Here is a 16482-nt window from a genome sequence, read left to right as displayed (position 1 = left end):
ACTCCGTGCAGCATTATATGCTTGGGGATGAGTGGCTGGATGACTGTGAAGAAGAAAGGGACCTGGGGGTGTTGGTTGATGCTTGGCTGAACATGAGCCCACAGTGTGCCCAGGGGGCCAAGAGGCATCCTGGCCTGCATAGAAATGGTGTGGCCAGCAGGAGCAGGGAGGTGATCAGAGGAGGCTCAGGGGAGACCTCATTGCACTCTACCACTTCCTGAAGAGAAGTGGTGGTGGAAAGCAGTTTGGTCTCTTCTCCCACGCAACAAGCAGGACACGGGGAAATGGCCGCAAGCTGTACCAGAGGAAGTTTAGATTAGACGTAAGGAAGAACTTTTTCTCTCAGAGAGTGGTCAGGCACTGGAATGGCTGCCCAGGAAAGTGGTGGAGTCGCCGTTCCTGGCAGTGTTCAAGAGGCATCTGGATGACGTGCTGCGTGATATGGCTTAGTGCTTGTGATGGCAATGGTGATGAGGAGACGGTTGGACTAGCTGGTCTTATAGGTCGTTTCCAACCTTGTGATTCTATGATTCCATGATTCTATGATTCTAATCTGATATTCCTGTGTAAAGAATTTAATCTCCTTTTATGACAAGATTACTCACCCAGATGACAAGGGGGGCCAGATGATGTAACCTTTTTGATTTTTAGAAAAACATAATGTAATGGGTGAATAATTGACTGACAGGTTGGACTTCAAGGATTATAGTAAATGCAGGCTGGCTGTAAATCATTGGTAAGGTTTCACGAGGTTTCATTTCAGAGACCATGTTTTTATAAATGACTTTGATACAGGACTTGAAATATAGTGAGTCTGTGGATGGAACTAAACTGAGAGGAGCTGAAGAATCCCTTGAGGACAGAGAGATCTTGCAAAGACATCTTTACAAATTAGAGATTTGGACAATCACTAATTGCAAGTGATGTATTCTGCGCCTAGAATGGGGCAAACCTGGATATGTGTACAGACTGTGGGACAAGAGGCTTGAGAACAGCTCTGCAGAAAGGGATCTGCAGGTTTTAGCTGACAGCAAGTTGGATCTGACTCAGCAGTGATTCCTGGCAGCCAAAAGAGCCAACTGCTTTTCTGCAGTACTGCCAGTGAAATAATTTAATAAACAATATACTGCATTTATGCTCTCACAAGAAATGTTGTCTCATCAGAAAATTAACCATGGGTGACAAGGGTAGAGAAATAATGCCAAACACATTCAATTTGTGAGAATTTCTGGAGGGAGAAATATGAACATCTGGAAAATTCTGAAGTAAGAGGCATGGGAATCATTGGTGCTTCTAATAAAGCGCTATAAATGCTTTAAGTGTTACACTGGAAGCTAGAGTGTGTTTACTCTCATTTTAAAGAACACCAATCTTATTATACACGCAGATAAGCCCATGAGAAGAGAAAGGAAGAACCTTCCTCCTTGATTTTTGAATACTTCAGAGACAAAGCCACAGAATTACACCAGTCTTTTTATACTTGTTTTTGACAACTGAATTTTACAGACATCAGGGAGAATGAAATTTGGAATAGGTAAATATTTTGTTGCTAATCTGTGAGATCTTTTATAAGCATCTGAAGATCTATGCAACACCAATAAAAGAACAGCTAATTTAGCAAATGAGAACAGTTTTTAACTGAGAGTTATTGTTAATACTTCAGAACATTTCAGTATGAAGGATTTAAGACTTAAATTTTGTTTTCTCAAATTTAAGATATACATGAGGGATAAGGTACATGATTTTTTGTGAAATTTCATTAAATTTCTAAGATATTAACTTTTTAGAGCTAAAAGGAAAAAGAAGAGTCATAAGCAAATTTTCCATGATCTTTTTGAAGATAATATTGTATCAGTAGTCAGGTTTTCATCAAATTTCAACTGTTCTTCCCTTTTCTTCTTTCCTCCCCAGAACATTGCAATGGGAAAATAAATGATTCCAGAGGCCATAAAGGCAGTTCTTCATTCTCTTCTTTTTATTTTTCCTCTTTCTCGTGTGTTCTGAAATGCCTAGAGCTGGGGTTGAAGTGGAAAGGGTGTATTATCAACTCAGCAAATAAGATAAACATAGGAAATGGCATCTACTGTATTTAAATAGTCAATCCTTTGGTTAGACATTTGCTAGTTAAATGTGTTGAGCGCCATGAATGTGACAAAGCTGGCAAGGGAATTAAGGGACACATTTTTTGTTGTTATTTTCTCAGTACTTCTTAGCAGCATTTTTTAAAAAATTCTTCTCTACAGCACTCTTGGTCAGTAGGAGCAGCTGTTCTCTCTAGCTTCACTAATTCTCTCTAGAATTGTGATAGCTCTTATGTACCTCAAACATCCCAAATACATATCCCTGGCTGTGGAGTCTTCATTACTGATGGTGAAGCAGTCATTGACTATTTCTTGTCAAGACATGGTGAAATTACCTTTGAAAGAAAGGACTCATGGGATAGTACTATAGCAGAGACCACACAGGGCTTAGCATGTGCTGCAAAATCTGTTTTATTGTGGTTGTTATCTGTGTGGATCACCTTGCTGCTAACCTACCAGTTTCCTGTAACGAGCATAAGCATCTTCCTTGTATTGATAGCACAGATTACAGGTACTGCAGTAGATGTGCATCCAAAATCATGCTACAAATTATGCTTGCTGATTCAAGGTTTGTTTGCATATAGAAAAATATAATCAAGAAGTACTTAGTGGGTTATGCGAGTGTCTAAAGTGATCTGGTGGCATGAAAATACAATGCAGAATAAACTGCTGTATTTCTCTAATGAATGATGTTCCAGAAATTATTTACCTAAAAATGACAAATGCAAGATGAAGGCAGGAAAAGGAAATTTATGGAGATACACTATACGTAATCACCACAAATAGAAAAGGTACTAAAATATAATATATAAATAGAAATTCCCTTGTGGTAAATATAGAAATAGAAATTTCCTTGTGGTAAATTCTTGGAAGCTCTCCTTATAAAAAGTGTGGATTTTTGATTTCAAGATCATGAACATTTGCCCAATATTAGTGTGATAAGGTAAGTGACAAGGAGGACTGTAAATACGCCAAGTGAGAAAAAAAAATCATTCCCTATCATTTGTCACACATGTTCTGTATATCAATGAGTTTGTTTTTAAAATGTCTGTCCAGACAAAAGCATCTTGCAGATGATCACCTTGTCTGGAGAACATTTCCAGTAACACAATAGATGCCTTGTTTGCTTACCATCTACCCACTGACCAAATTTTAAATAACAGTTATATTGTATTTGCACTGAAATGCCATTCAATTAAACAAAAAGCTCTTAAATATTGTTCCGAAGGTGAACTTTCTAAATTCAAGACCGTTACTACAATTCAGAGTATTCCTACTGGCAGATAGCATTATAAGATCACACTGCCTCTGAGTAGTAATTTAAATAGCTCTGCAGAGAAGGATTTGAGTGTCCTGGTGGACGAGAAGCTGGACATGAGCCAGCAGTGTGCCCTTGCACCCCGGCCAACTGTGTTCTGGACTTCATTAAAAAAGGGGTGTCCAGGAGGGAGAGGGAGGTGATTGTCCCCCTCTGCTCGGCTCTTGTGAGGCCCCATCTTCAGCACTGCATCCAGGCCTGAGGCCCCCAGTACAGGAAGGACGTGGAGCTCTTGGAGTGAGTCCAGAGGAGGGCACTAAGATGATCAGAGGGCTGGAGCACCTCTCTTATGAGGAAAGGTTGAGGAATCTGGGCTTGTTTAGCTTGGAGAAGAGAAGGCTCTGAGAAGACCTCAGTGTGGCCTTCCAGTACTTGCAGGGAGCATATAAACAGGAGGGGGAATGGCTGTTTATGAGGATAGATAGTGATAGAATAAGGCGGAATGGTTTTAAACTGGGGAAGTTTGGGTTAGATAATAGGAGGAAATTTTTGACACAGAGGGTGGTGACACACTGGAACAGGTTGCCCAAGGAGGTTGTGGATGCCCCAACCCTGGAGGCATTCAAGGCCAGGCTGGATGTGGCTCTGGGCAGCCTGGTCTGCTGGTTGGTGACCTGCACATAGCAGGGGGTTGAAACTAGTTGAACATTGTTGTCCCTTTCAATCCAGGGCATTCTATGATTCTGTGATTCCAAATAGGAGAAAAAGGGGGGGGGAAATCAATATAATTTTCTTATTTTTTCTAGAAAACTGTTCTCCAAGCAAATTATGTCATTTATTAAGCAGAATAACTGCTGGAAATAGTGTTTATGCACATTTTCTTAGGAAATTTCCTTTTTGTGTTGGGAAATACTTAGTGAAAAGGTTCTAAGTACACAGGAAAAAAAAAGCTTCAAACCTGAGACAGATTACTTCATTATTTAATTATTAAATTAAATAGATTATTTAAAATAGATTATTAAGTATTAATAAATAGATTATTAAAAATCTATTTTATTTTTAATTTATTTTGACAGATGATCTTACAGAAATCTCGTATGCTCTGCGGTTTCATTTGCAATACGAGTTTTAGGTGAAAATAATTTGATCCATCCAATATGAAACATTTATTTCTCTGCAGCTTTTTTGTGCTGAATACACTTACATCAGATGGGCAACCTGCAATGGAAATCGAAAATAATAATTGTTTGGTCAGTTCAAATAGTATATTTTCCATGTCTTCCATAGATTGCAGGAAGTCAAAATAATTTGTCAACTTTAATAGCAACATCTATACATGATTCTTTTTTAAAACAAAACAAACAAAAAAAAATCATTTACGTTAACAAGTGCAAAATAAGACTTGACAGGACAGAAAGATGTTAAAAGAAGAACCAACAGCAAAACACAACAAAACAACAAAAAATCAACAACTACATTCACAAAACAAAACCTTTTTTCTTTTTCAATTGATTTTTGTAGGGCGGAGAGCAAAGATACAGATTTAGATAAGTATCCTGCACTTCTACAGTTTCATAAGAATTTTTACAGGCAAGTAGATAAATATTCTCATTCATTTTAAAAAAGATGAATCCTTGCATTACAACTGTTTTCACACAGATATTGATGAAGAAGAGTTTTATTATACAGACTGTGTATGAGTACTTAGTCCAACAGACCTTATATCCTAGACCTGTTCTGTTTTAAAGGATTGAATTGTCATCAACGGACAAGGCACAGACACGTAACTTTTAATTACAATATTTAAAAGTAAATGAAATTCAGAACTTTAATTTATGAAATTTCAGGATGCAAAGCAGTGTAATAAAGAGAAATCCACAGTGAAACAGCACTTGGCAGAATTTGTGTTTGAATATATTTTTATTTTAAAATATTTATTCCCTGCAGAATTGGAGATTTTAAGCATAATTTTATTCTTCTTGGTATTATTCTGTTCAATTTCAGTCTGAACACTTATGTCTAATATATCATATATTGTCCGAAAGTTCAAAGTCTATGATAAGATTTTGCTTCTCTCCTGGGAATTTTTCAAAGTGTAAGGGAGAAAATATTTTTTTGTACGCTTTTGGTTTCTTTCAAGTCTGTTTTCTTATCGTTTTCCTTGAAAGACCAACTAAAATGTCAGATATTTCAGACATAATCTTTCTGCTGCATTATTCATTATTTAAAATCTGCTACTTAATGAAGAGCCTATATTGAAGTCTGCTGCAAGTGTGACTGTAAATACAAAATTGGTCATATCTATGATCTTTTGGGTATATTTCATTTGGCTTTTATTCTAATGGTACTGATTATCAAAGTGAAAAACTTATTAGTGGGAAATACACAAGCTTTCTGATTATTTCAGGCTTTAATGCGAGGGGAGGTGGTGGCGTAATATTTTAGTGAAGGTATGGAGTTGATTCTATCAGATCTACATATAAGTGGGAATTGTATTGCTCTCCATTTCTGAATCATTCAAATACAGAATATTTTGCATGTCAAATGAGCATACAAGAAAATTACTGATACTAGCTACATCTACCTGTATTTTCAAGGCCACCATTTATTTCATGATTGCAAATGACTGAATTATCACAAGTAATATATAGCAGTGAAGTACAGTAAATGGATATGTATTTGATTCATTCTTATGGCGAAAATAAGCTGAAATACATTTTCAAGACATTCATTTCTGGTAGCTTGAAGCATCAACTTTCTACCTGAGAAACATGTGTGGAAGACAGAATATTGTCTTTTGATACAAACTGTAAAGCACAGACATAACATCTAGCACTCTAAGTTATCAGACAATAAGTACTTTACAAATCCATGAATTAGTGAAGATTTATCTCATGAATATCTCTTGGAGGAAATTATTTAAAATAATGCTCCTTAATAGAAAATCTTTTACAGCTTAATTTTACAGCTGTTTCATTATTGCATACATTTGTTTAGCCATCAAAGAAACATCCTTCAGATGCGATCTTTCAAATAAATTTAGAGGATTATCATTTCGACATGAAAGTTAATATCCACATTTCTATGTTGGTCAAATGGATCTATAAGTAATGTACCTTTATATGGAAAAAAAAATCAAAATAATATTTAAAGTAACTGCTTTATCTATGTTCAGCTGAAGGCATCCAAGAAAGCAGAAAATACTGTATTTATGTGTCACTTAACCTTGATTCATCCTTGGGCTGTTGATGTTATGTGACTGAAATAAAAATAAGCTTTTAAAAGGTGGACAAAAATACAAAATTTTGAGATGCATGTCCCTGATGTTATATTATATTCCTACAAAATACTCAGAAGAATGTACCTCCTAAATTATGGCACCAATTTTTAAAAACTTGAAATAAAACTGTGGCCCTGCATTAATAAAGAAATGTATTACGGGCACAGAGAATCTTATTCACCTATAGATTTACATGCCTCTTTTTATACAATGGAGCTGTCAGGAGAGCGCAATGCAGTATTGATTTTCATAAATGACATATTTACTCAAAAAACTAATTCACAAAGTGCATTGATATTTATAACAATAAATATTTGATTTCTGTTTGCCCTAATTAGGTGGAATAGGCCTTGATAATGTGCTATTCATAAGCATGTGATTGGCATTATCTTTCCAACATGATCTCCGTCATTTATTTCATGGTGTACACAGAAGATTGAGTCCCTGGTCCTTTATTTGCAGTGTCTTCAAATGCAGCACACTGGGGCCTGGTAGCATTTAAATAGAAATTTACAGCACACACAAATCAATAAATATTGAAAACAAGAGCCTGAGATTTTATCTGATGGCAGAGAACTAACTTAAAAAGTACCCTAAAGTTCAGAGACATAAAAAATGACACAGAGATAATGAAACAATTCAAAGTTAATGGAACCCTATAAAAGAAGGATGATAATGAACCAAAATAATTTCTGAATCACTCAGTGTAATTACCAAGGTAATCTCTCAGTAATTTGGGGACCGATTCTTTTTTAACAGCAGTACTTTTTCTGCAAGAGAAAAGGACTCAGGGGTTTTTCTCTCTTTCACATTTGTATAAATGCATTGTAAGGCTGAGATAAAGCCAGACTGGCTTCACCAAGGGCAAATTGTGCCTGGTCAACCTGGTGGTCTTCCTGCTGGGAATGTTCAGCCTGGAGAAGAGGAGGCTCAGGGGAGACCTCATTGCTCTCTATAACTTCCTGAAGGGAGGTTGTAGTGAGCTGGGGGTCGGCCTCTTCTCTCGTGTCATTAGTGATAGGACCAGAGGGAATGGCTTCAAGCTACGGCAGGGGAGATTCAGGCTGGACATCAGGAAGTATTACTTTTCAGAAAGGGTGGTCAGGCACTGGAATGGACTGCCAAGGGAGGTGGTGGAGTCACCGAGCCTGTGGGTGTTCAAGGAAAGACTGGATGTTGTGTTGAGAGACATGGTTTAGTGGGAGCTATTGGGAATAGGTGAACGGTTGGACTGGATGATCTCTTAGGTCTTTTCCAACCTTGGTGATTCTATGATTCTATGATTCTATGATTCTTTGATGGAGTGACAGCATCTGTGGACAAAGGAAAAGCAACAGATGTCATCTGGACTTCTGCAAGGCCTTAGATATGGCCCATGCCTCATACTTACCTTATGAGTTTGAAGGGTGCCATCCAAAGGGATCTGGATACACCTGAAAAGTTGACCTATGTGGTTGAACAAGGCCAAATGTAAGCTGTTGCACTTGCATCAGAACAATCCGTGTCATGAGTGCAGACTGGGAAAAGTCTGGGAGAAGAACCCATTAAAAGCTGCCTTGCAGAAAAGTATTTTGGGGTTCTGATAGATGAAAAAAATAACATGAGCCTGCAGCATGTGCTTGCCCCCTGGAAGGCCAATAGTATCCTGGGCTGCATTAAAAGAGGGTGGCCAGCAGGGCCAGGGAGGTGATTGCCTCTCTCTGCTCCACTCTCATGGATCCCCATCTGGAGGATTGCATTGAGGTCAGGGGACTCCAGCAAAAGAACAGTAAGAGTTGTGGGAGCAGGCCAAGAGGAGGACTATGAGGATCATCAGAGAGCTGCAGAATCTCTCCTATGAATAAAGGTTGACAGAAGTGGGCTTATTCAGCCTGGAGAAAGACTCTGAAGAAATTTCATGGCAGCTTTTCAGTATTCAATGGGAGCTTATGAGCAGGATGGAGGATAACAGACTTTTTACAGTGTCTGATAGCAATAGAACATGGAGAAATGCTTTTTAACTTTAAAAAAAAAAAAAAAAAAAAAAAGAGAGAGAGATTTAGGTTAGATATAGGTTAGATATTAGCAGGAATTTTTTCACTCAGTGGATGGTGAGGCTTTGGCAAAGGCTGCCCAAAGAAGCTGTGAATTTCCCATCCACGGCAGAGTTCAAGGCAAGACTTCATGGAGCACTGGACAGACTGATCTGGTTAGGGTAAACCAGCCCACAGCAGTTGGGTTGGAAGTAGATGATCCTTAATGTCCCCTCCAATCCAAGCTATTCTATGATTCTATAAATCTATAATTCTATGTTTCTATGATTCCAAGATTAAACGATTAATATCAGTTACACAAATGATGCACATTCAAATAGAAGACTTCTCATATTATTACATCCATGATAGAGTTTCATTAACATTTAACACTTTACAAAGCTAATCCACTTTTACTCTTGCATTTGCTGGGTTCAGTGGAAGCCTGGCTTGCTGAAAGAAGCTCATTCTTACATTAGATGGTAATTATATCTAAATGTAATTCTTCAGTAGCTAATATGCTTAGGTTGCTCTAAAAGTAATGCCTCCTACTTATTTTCATGGAAACAACAACATGTATATGATACAGCAAATTCTTAGCTACAAAACACTGTTTTTCAACATAGTCACCACCAGTAGCTATGCAATTTTGCCATTAGTACACAAAAGCCTGCATGCTGTACTCATAAAATTTTGCACCATTGGAGGTGACCATTATCACTGTCACCACTGCTGTAACACACCACCAACCACCTCATCGTGTTCACACCCACAGTTTGATCTCTGTAAATGTTCAGCAAATGTCAGTGTATGCCAGTGGATGCCATTTTTTTCCACAAGAAGGAGTTCAGTGTCGCACCTTTGCTTCGTATGCACTTCCATACCAGATGTCATTCTGTCAGGTGCCTGCCCCTCTGCTGCCGTCTGTCAAACAACAACAAAATAGAACAGAATATTAGTAGGAATGTTCAACCCCTACTGCCATACCCCCAACCTCCACCTCTTGAGTCATGAGCCAATGGAATAAAGTTATTATTAGCAGATCAAAGTACTGTACAACTCTGGATGCTTGCTTTGACTCAGTAATCCTACACTTAATTGAACATTTGTAAAGAAGTCTTATTTTGGGAGGCTTCCCTTTATCCAGTAAGGAGATTTTTCAAAGAATACACTTAGGAATGGTTTTTACTTACTAGTAAGTTCAGTCTTCCATAATCATAACAGAAAACTAGAATTTCTCTTTAGGATGGAATACTGCACTAAGTAGTTTGTTTTCAGAATAAGGTCCTAGTCCAAAGACACATATGAACCAATATTTGTTTAGTCTCAGATCAGGAAAATACCCCTATAAACACCCTGAGAGCACTTTGGTCTTCCTGAAAACTGTTCACATGCTGACATTTGAAGACTCAGGAGAACAAGTGTAGTAAATTAAAGTGCATCATTATTTTCCTCAGATCAGTGTCTTCTCCCCCATAGATAAATAGAACTACCATACTGCTGCATGAGAGAGCAAAATGAAATAGTTAGGAAAGAGTTGGAAAAAGGCTCACTGAGAAAAACTAACACTGTGTCAACAGTCGAGGAGCCTCACACAAGCATGTCTTGCAAGACACTGAAAGCATTGCTTCTCACCGGAGAGTGGAAAGTAAGTGGCACATAGGTATGCGAAATGTTAGCAATGCATTTGTAACAAGAGCTTTTGGAAAAGCAACAAAGGCTGATCAACAGCCCTAGAACCAGAGCCACAGAAACGGAGCATACTGTCAGGATATCTTTGGTGCAGAATAAGGTTGCACTGTGCTAATGCCGGTTTGCCTCCAGAGGGCTGAGCTCAATTTTCCTACCTTAAACAAATAACATGACATACTTGCAGGGATTAATTTTATCTTTTGTGTGCATTGTAATAAAAGTCCCTCTGGGCAAATACACGTTGAATTACAAAATGTGTAAGCAGTCTTATTCCTTTTTTCCCCAACATTGTTTCTTGTTGCAGAGCTAAAGATTAATTACTATTTGAACAGCCTTGTTGGATGGGAAAAGGAGAAGTAGGGGGGGAAAAACTGTATATTAAAATCAAAATTCTGACACGTTCTCTTTTAAAAAATGTGCATGATTCCAGATCTTCAATTAGCTTTACTGAAATGAAAAATAAAACACTGTCAAACATTTTTCAAGCAGGGTATTTTATAATCTGGAACTTCAGTATTTAATCCCATAAATGATTTTTTTATCACCTTTTGTTTTATAGAAAGGAGATTTTCTTTATGCAAAAGAATACCTTAATAATGTCAAAAATAGGCATTTCTACTTAATCATCAGCCACCATAACCTGATATACCTGACTGTATACTTACAAAATGCTTTTGCTTAAGCAGTTGTTGGTGTAGAGTTGTACTACCCACATAAGAGAAAGTCTTTTGTTGTCATTCACAATGTTATATTGAAATGAATTCTAGAAGATTTTTTTTACATAATTATACTTATTTGTTCATCAAAATGAATAACCAGAAGTCTCCATCTCACATTTTTCCTCACCTGTCCTTGAAAGGCTGGCTTTAGCCCTCTTACTTTGTGTGTTGTTGATCAGTAGCTTTCACACTGTAATATATTTGAATTTGCACAGAAACTTTGGCTAAATCATAGCTAGGAATACATATTCTTACAGTTAAATGTGAGTGGGTACATATGATTTTTGTCTGAGAGAAGTGGTAAAAATGTTTAAGACAGAATTTTGTCAGATAGTAATTTTCTCAGGTACTTTTTAATATTTTTTATTTATGTTGAATATTTAAACGTGAAATCCTTTAAGATTCTTAAAGGAACAACTAGCAACTATTTTCCACTGGCAACTTCTTGTCCCACACATAATTCTCCTTAAGTAGATAAGGATTGCATGGCATGAAAGCTCCTGCAGAGCTCTTTTCTCTTACCACAACTTATGCCTATTACATCCTCTTTCGATTGGGAAACGAGGAGGAGTGATAACTGAGCCAAATGTTCTTCTGCTTATGTCCTCTGATAGTTGAACCACAGGGCATAAGCAACAAGGGTGCAGGCTGAGGCAGTAAAAAAAGGAAATGAGCTCCAAGGGGCAGGGAGTAGCAAGAAGAAAAAAAATAAAGTAAAATAAAACAAATCCTCAGAGATATTCATTACCACTTAAAACACTTGGCAGAAAAGTTTGTTTTGGTTGGTTGGTTTTCAACCATAACAGGTTCGGTTCTTTCCAGAGCTTGCATGACTTTGTGCATCTCTCATATCTAATCTGAGTGTCAGTGGGTTTTCCATAGCTCTGAGTTAAAAGCCCACAGATCGTACAAAAAAACCTGGTACCTGGTTGCTGTCCAGATGGAAGGGTGTTTCAGGTAGTCTGTGAAAGGCAAATTGTAAGACACCTTGGAGGGAATCCAAAGGTAACCATTTTCTAAGGAAAAAAGTGAATGTGACTAGTCCATTTTTTATTCTTTTGAAAAATGAGTTAGCTTCCTCTTGTGATGGAACGACCTTAAGGGCAAATACAATATACACCTGCCACAGAACTGCCTGCTGTGCACTGAATGACAATTATAATTTATGTAATTAAGGATAACGTTAAGCAGTTGGGCCACTGAACAAGCTTTTTTTTTTTTTTTTTTTCCTCTTTTATCTCTGAATCAGGAAGAAAGGAAACAAATTATTAAAATTCTTCTAATTTTTGTAAATAACTCCAGAAGATCATAGCTGCTTGTGTAAACAAACAGACAAACAAACAAACAAACAAACAAAAACCCCATAGCTCTTGGAATGCTATGCGTTTCTCTGTCATTAATGAATAGCAGGTAGAAAAATATGCTATTCAATATTAGTGAATTCTCTGCAAAGTGATTAAAAAATATCACATGCAGGCACTAAAGGATAGAATAGACCTGTCTGTGTTTCCGTTTGTCCTATATTTAGCTGCAGGGTATTTTTTTTAGTTTCATTCAAATATACTAAACAGAACTACAAATGTTATTCAGAATAGGAAAAAATGGCACTATCTGCCTAAAAGTCAACAAGGAAAGATGATAACAGGGAAGTCTTGATTCTGCTCACGTACCATCCATTTAGTCACTTAGTATGATAAACTCAGGTTGGAATCCCCAGGTTGAGGCATTATCCTTCACAATGCGTTGTTACGTACACTTAATAACAATTCCCTGTTTTGCACACTTATGCAGGGCTGTTTGTCATCAATTTCTCCCCAACCATTGTAGAGCTGCAAAGGTACGGAGGAGGCTATTTCTTGGGTACCTGGAAGTTAATGGTGGTATGCAGTTTGTTGTGATGTTCCTTTTGCAGTGATTTCATGTAGTCAAGTCCTAGACGGTTTGTTTGAACTATGAGTGACCACTGCATCAGGAGGAGTAACAGCACTGAGCATTGCTCTCTCTTCCTTTGTCACGTTACGTACTTACTAATTAATTTGCTTCAGAGAGTTCTACTGCATCCAAAATATGAAGAGGCTCAAAATGGGAATTACATGGACTTTACTTAACAGTTTGATAGAATCAGACAAGGAACAGGGTATCAAGATTAATCCATAATGTGACAGATTAGGGGCATGAAGAACATAGGCTTTTTTATTTTCCAGAGAATAGCACCAAAGAAGCCTTTCAAGGCTAGGTGAAATTAAGATAAGCAAAGCTGGTAACAAATTAAGGACTAGGAATCCATTATTACTTTTGAATTATCTGTCTGTAAATTAGAAAAAAAAATAAAACTACTTTTAATACATCAGGTACTTAGATGTTAAATCCGAAGTAAAAGTATTCTCAGCCTTTAAGCTTCACACAACCTAAAGCAAAAGGAAAGGCTCTGCCTCACCATCTTCCTGCTTGCTGGCTAACTTAACCATGCAAGCTCCTGTGCCTCAGGAGTTTTCACCTGACAACATGGTCAGCCAAGTAAGAATTAAACACAGGTGACAAGCTCAAGTTTGCTGCCTTCCTAAGCCTTCCTAAGCCTGGTGTATCTCCATCCAAACTCAGGCAGCCTTGATTATTAATCTGGCAGAAGTTGGTCAACAAGGGTGATTACAGAGTTTGCACTGGAAAAATGATGGAAGGATGCTCATCAAATGTCAGTACTCTCCTGAAAAATTTTGGCTACAGATGGAGCAGTGTATTCTTGCAGGATTTGTCTCACAGTTTCTTTTAGAGAGCATACTGTATGCACAGTGATCCTTGTTTTGATTTCCATTCAGACCCAAGACTAAAATGTCAGATTAGCTCAGTATCAACAAGGACAACAACTTTCTGTAACATGTGAAGCAAGGGAAGGGTAACTATGTGTAGCAGAAGATGAGTGTATATTTCAGTATGCTGTCACTCTTCTTCCTGTTCCATGTTTGCCTCAGTTTCCCTCCAATTCTTCATGTTCTTTGATGTAAAAAAGGGGATTTTAGAGAGGTATTGCAAAGATCTTCCCTCATGCTCTTCCTTATGATTTCACCATCTATCTTAGCTGCTTGCCAGGCTTCAAGCTTGTGAAATTGGTGTGCTCTTAAAGATAAAAGAAGGTAGTGTGTTTTTTCCTTCTTTCTTCCAGATATCTGCTTTTTATTTTGGCCTAATGGAGAAAAGGTTCTTTTCCTTTAAGCTTGTCATTTGCTGTTTATTAGTTAACTTTTAATGCACAGCTTGGAAGGCTTTCAGAAAGTTAATATGACAGCTCTGTGACATACTATTCACAATGTCCTTGTTTTGGTGAGTGCTCCATTAATCAGTAATAACGGGCTGATGACCCCAAGGTGATAAAAGCTTTGACCCTTGCAGCTCAGTGAAGACACACTTTAAGGTAGTTAGATGCATCTGCTATCATTTATTCTGAAACACTGCAGGAAATGGCCCCATGTTATTACTATTTGTCCAATTATGCAGATGAGGCCTCTACTGAGGCAGGAGAGGCCTGGAACTGCAGAAACCATAGATTCAAAGAAGGAAACACTACAGGGAGATAAAAAAAAAAAAAAATCAAAGTCTAAAAGGGAAAGGAATAGCCAGAAGGAAAATTAAAAAAGGAATTGGGAGAGGGAAAGATTAGTGCAATTCTACAGGTTAAGGAACGAGAACCAGAAAATTTATGTGACTGCATATTGTAATTCAGAACAAATAACTGGCATTTCTGGAAGTCTGGGCCAATGATTTTAATACCATAGCACTTGAAATAGTAGAGCTTTACTTTGAACCCCGAGAACAGCACTACTGGGAACATATAACTGGAAAGGCATTGCAGCCCTGAAGTGTTTGTTTCTGAGAGCCAGTACTAACCATTGTTTCTAGTGCTGCCTGTAGGAAAACATGTACTTTTTTCTCTGTTCCGTCAATGTTCCTGAGTAGACCAGGAAAAGAAAACTGAACTGCTTTTTGCCTATTTGTTTGTTCTTTGACACTTCACTGACTGTAAAATCAATGTTGATGGAAACAGTCCATAGATGGAATAAGCTTTGAAATCCCTTATGATACCATTATAAGCCCTCTGTGGTTCAAGAGTTGCAGGTTCCATTTTTGTGTTATAGGGCTTTAGCTGCTTTATTGCAGAAACCTTTTCTTCTTCTAGCCGATATTGTGGGGGGCAAAAAATTTTGTCTACTAAGATGGTAATGCAGGAAAATTACACAGTGAATGTTTTATGAAAAATTAATTTGATATTTACAGAAATGTTGGCTCAAACTAGAAATTATTTTATGTGTTGTTTTACAGCATTTGCTTCTAGTCGTTCTCTTTATTAGCATAGTCCCTCTTATTTATTTCCTTAGTACTCCATTCTTGTTTTGCTCTTGCAAGCTGAAAGAAGTGGTTTTCCCATTATACTCTGCACTGGTGCAGCCTCAGCTTGAGAACTATGTGAAGTTTTGGGTTCCACAATATCAAATGGATAGAAAAATATTAGAATGGATTAGAAAGATGGAAACAAAGATGATGAAAAAACTAAAGAGCGTGATTTATGAGGAAAGATCACTTCTTCAGCTAAGAGAAGAATCGACAGGGTGACCTAATTTTAGTCTCTGAATTCCTTGCAAGGTTGAGCAGAGTGGCTCTGATGATCTCTTCTTGCTGATGACGAATGATAAATGGAAGAGAATAATTTAAGAGTCTGTCGGGAGAAGTTCAGGTCAGATATTAGGAAATAGTTCTTCGCTGAGAACAAACACAGTTTGGGTACTGGAACAGGTTCCCCAGTTAAGTGATCATAGCAGCAAGCCTTCTGGAGTTCAAGCCAGAGCTTACAAAATGTGCTCGGACTTTGAGTTAGAATTTTCCATGGTCTTATAGGGTTGAGCCAACTCTTGAGCTCAGTGATCCTTGTAGAACCCTTTTAACTCAGCATATTCTGTGATTCTGTTAGAGACAGTACTGCTGAATTTACTGCCCAGTAATAAAAGTAAGGCTCAACTGTTCTTCAACCTTTCTCACTTCTGCATTTCTTTGCCTTTTATTCTTGATTCTTAAATCTTAACTCTTAACTGAACACTTTATTTTTGTCCTAATTAAATAGCTGCCATACTTTTTCAAAATATTTTTTTGTCTCCTCCTAGCCTTCTGAACAGCTTGCTTTCTGTCTGCCTACTAGCCATGCAATTTGTCACAAAATGATGGCAGAATAAGAAGGCTGCTTTAAAGAACTGAGCATAAGGTGAACATAAGGACAGATCTCCTTTTTAATCCTTCCAAAATATCTGATAAGATTTGAAAACCAAGTATTTTAATGCCACGTTTCCCATTCTTCATTTTTTCCAAGTCAGAAATTAACAAGCATGTAATGCATTTGTATGGGAATTCAGTAGAAATTGGTTTGCAAATATGATTGTTGAACATCTATGATTGT

This window comes from Tetrao urogallus (assembly GCF_951394365.1).
Source record: "Tetrao urogallus genome assembly, chromosome: Z".
NCBI lineage: Eukaryota > Metazoa > Chordata > Aves > Galliformes > Phasianidae > Tetrao > Tetrao urogallus.
Note: the sequence above shows the minus strand (reverse complement) of the source record.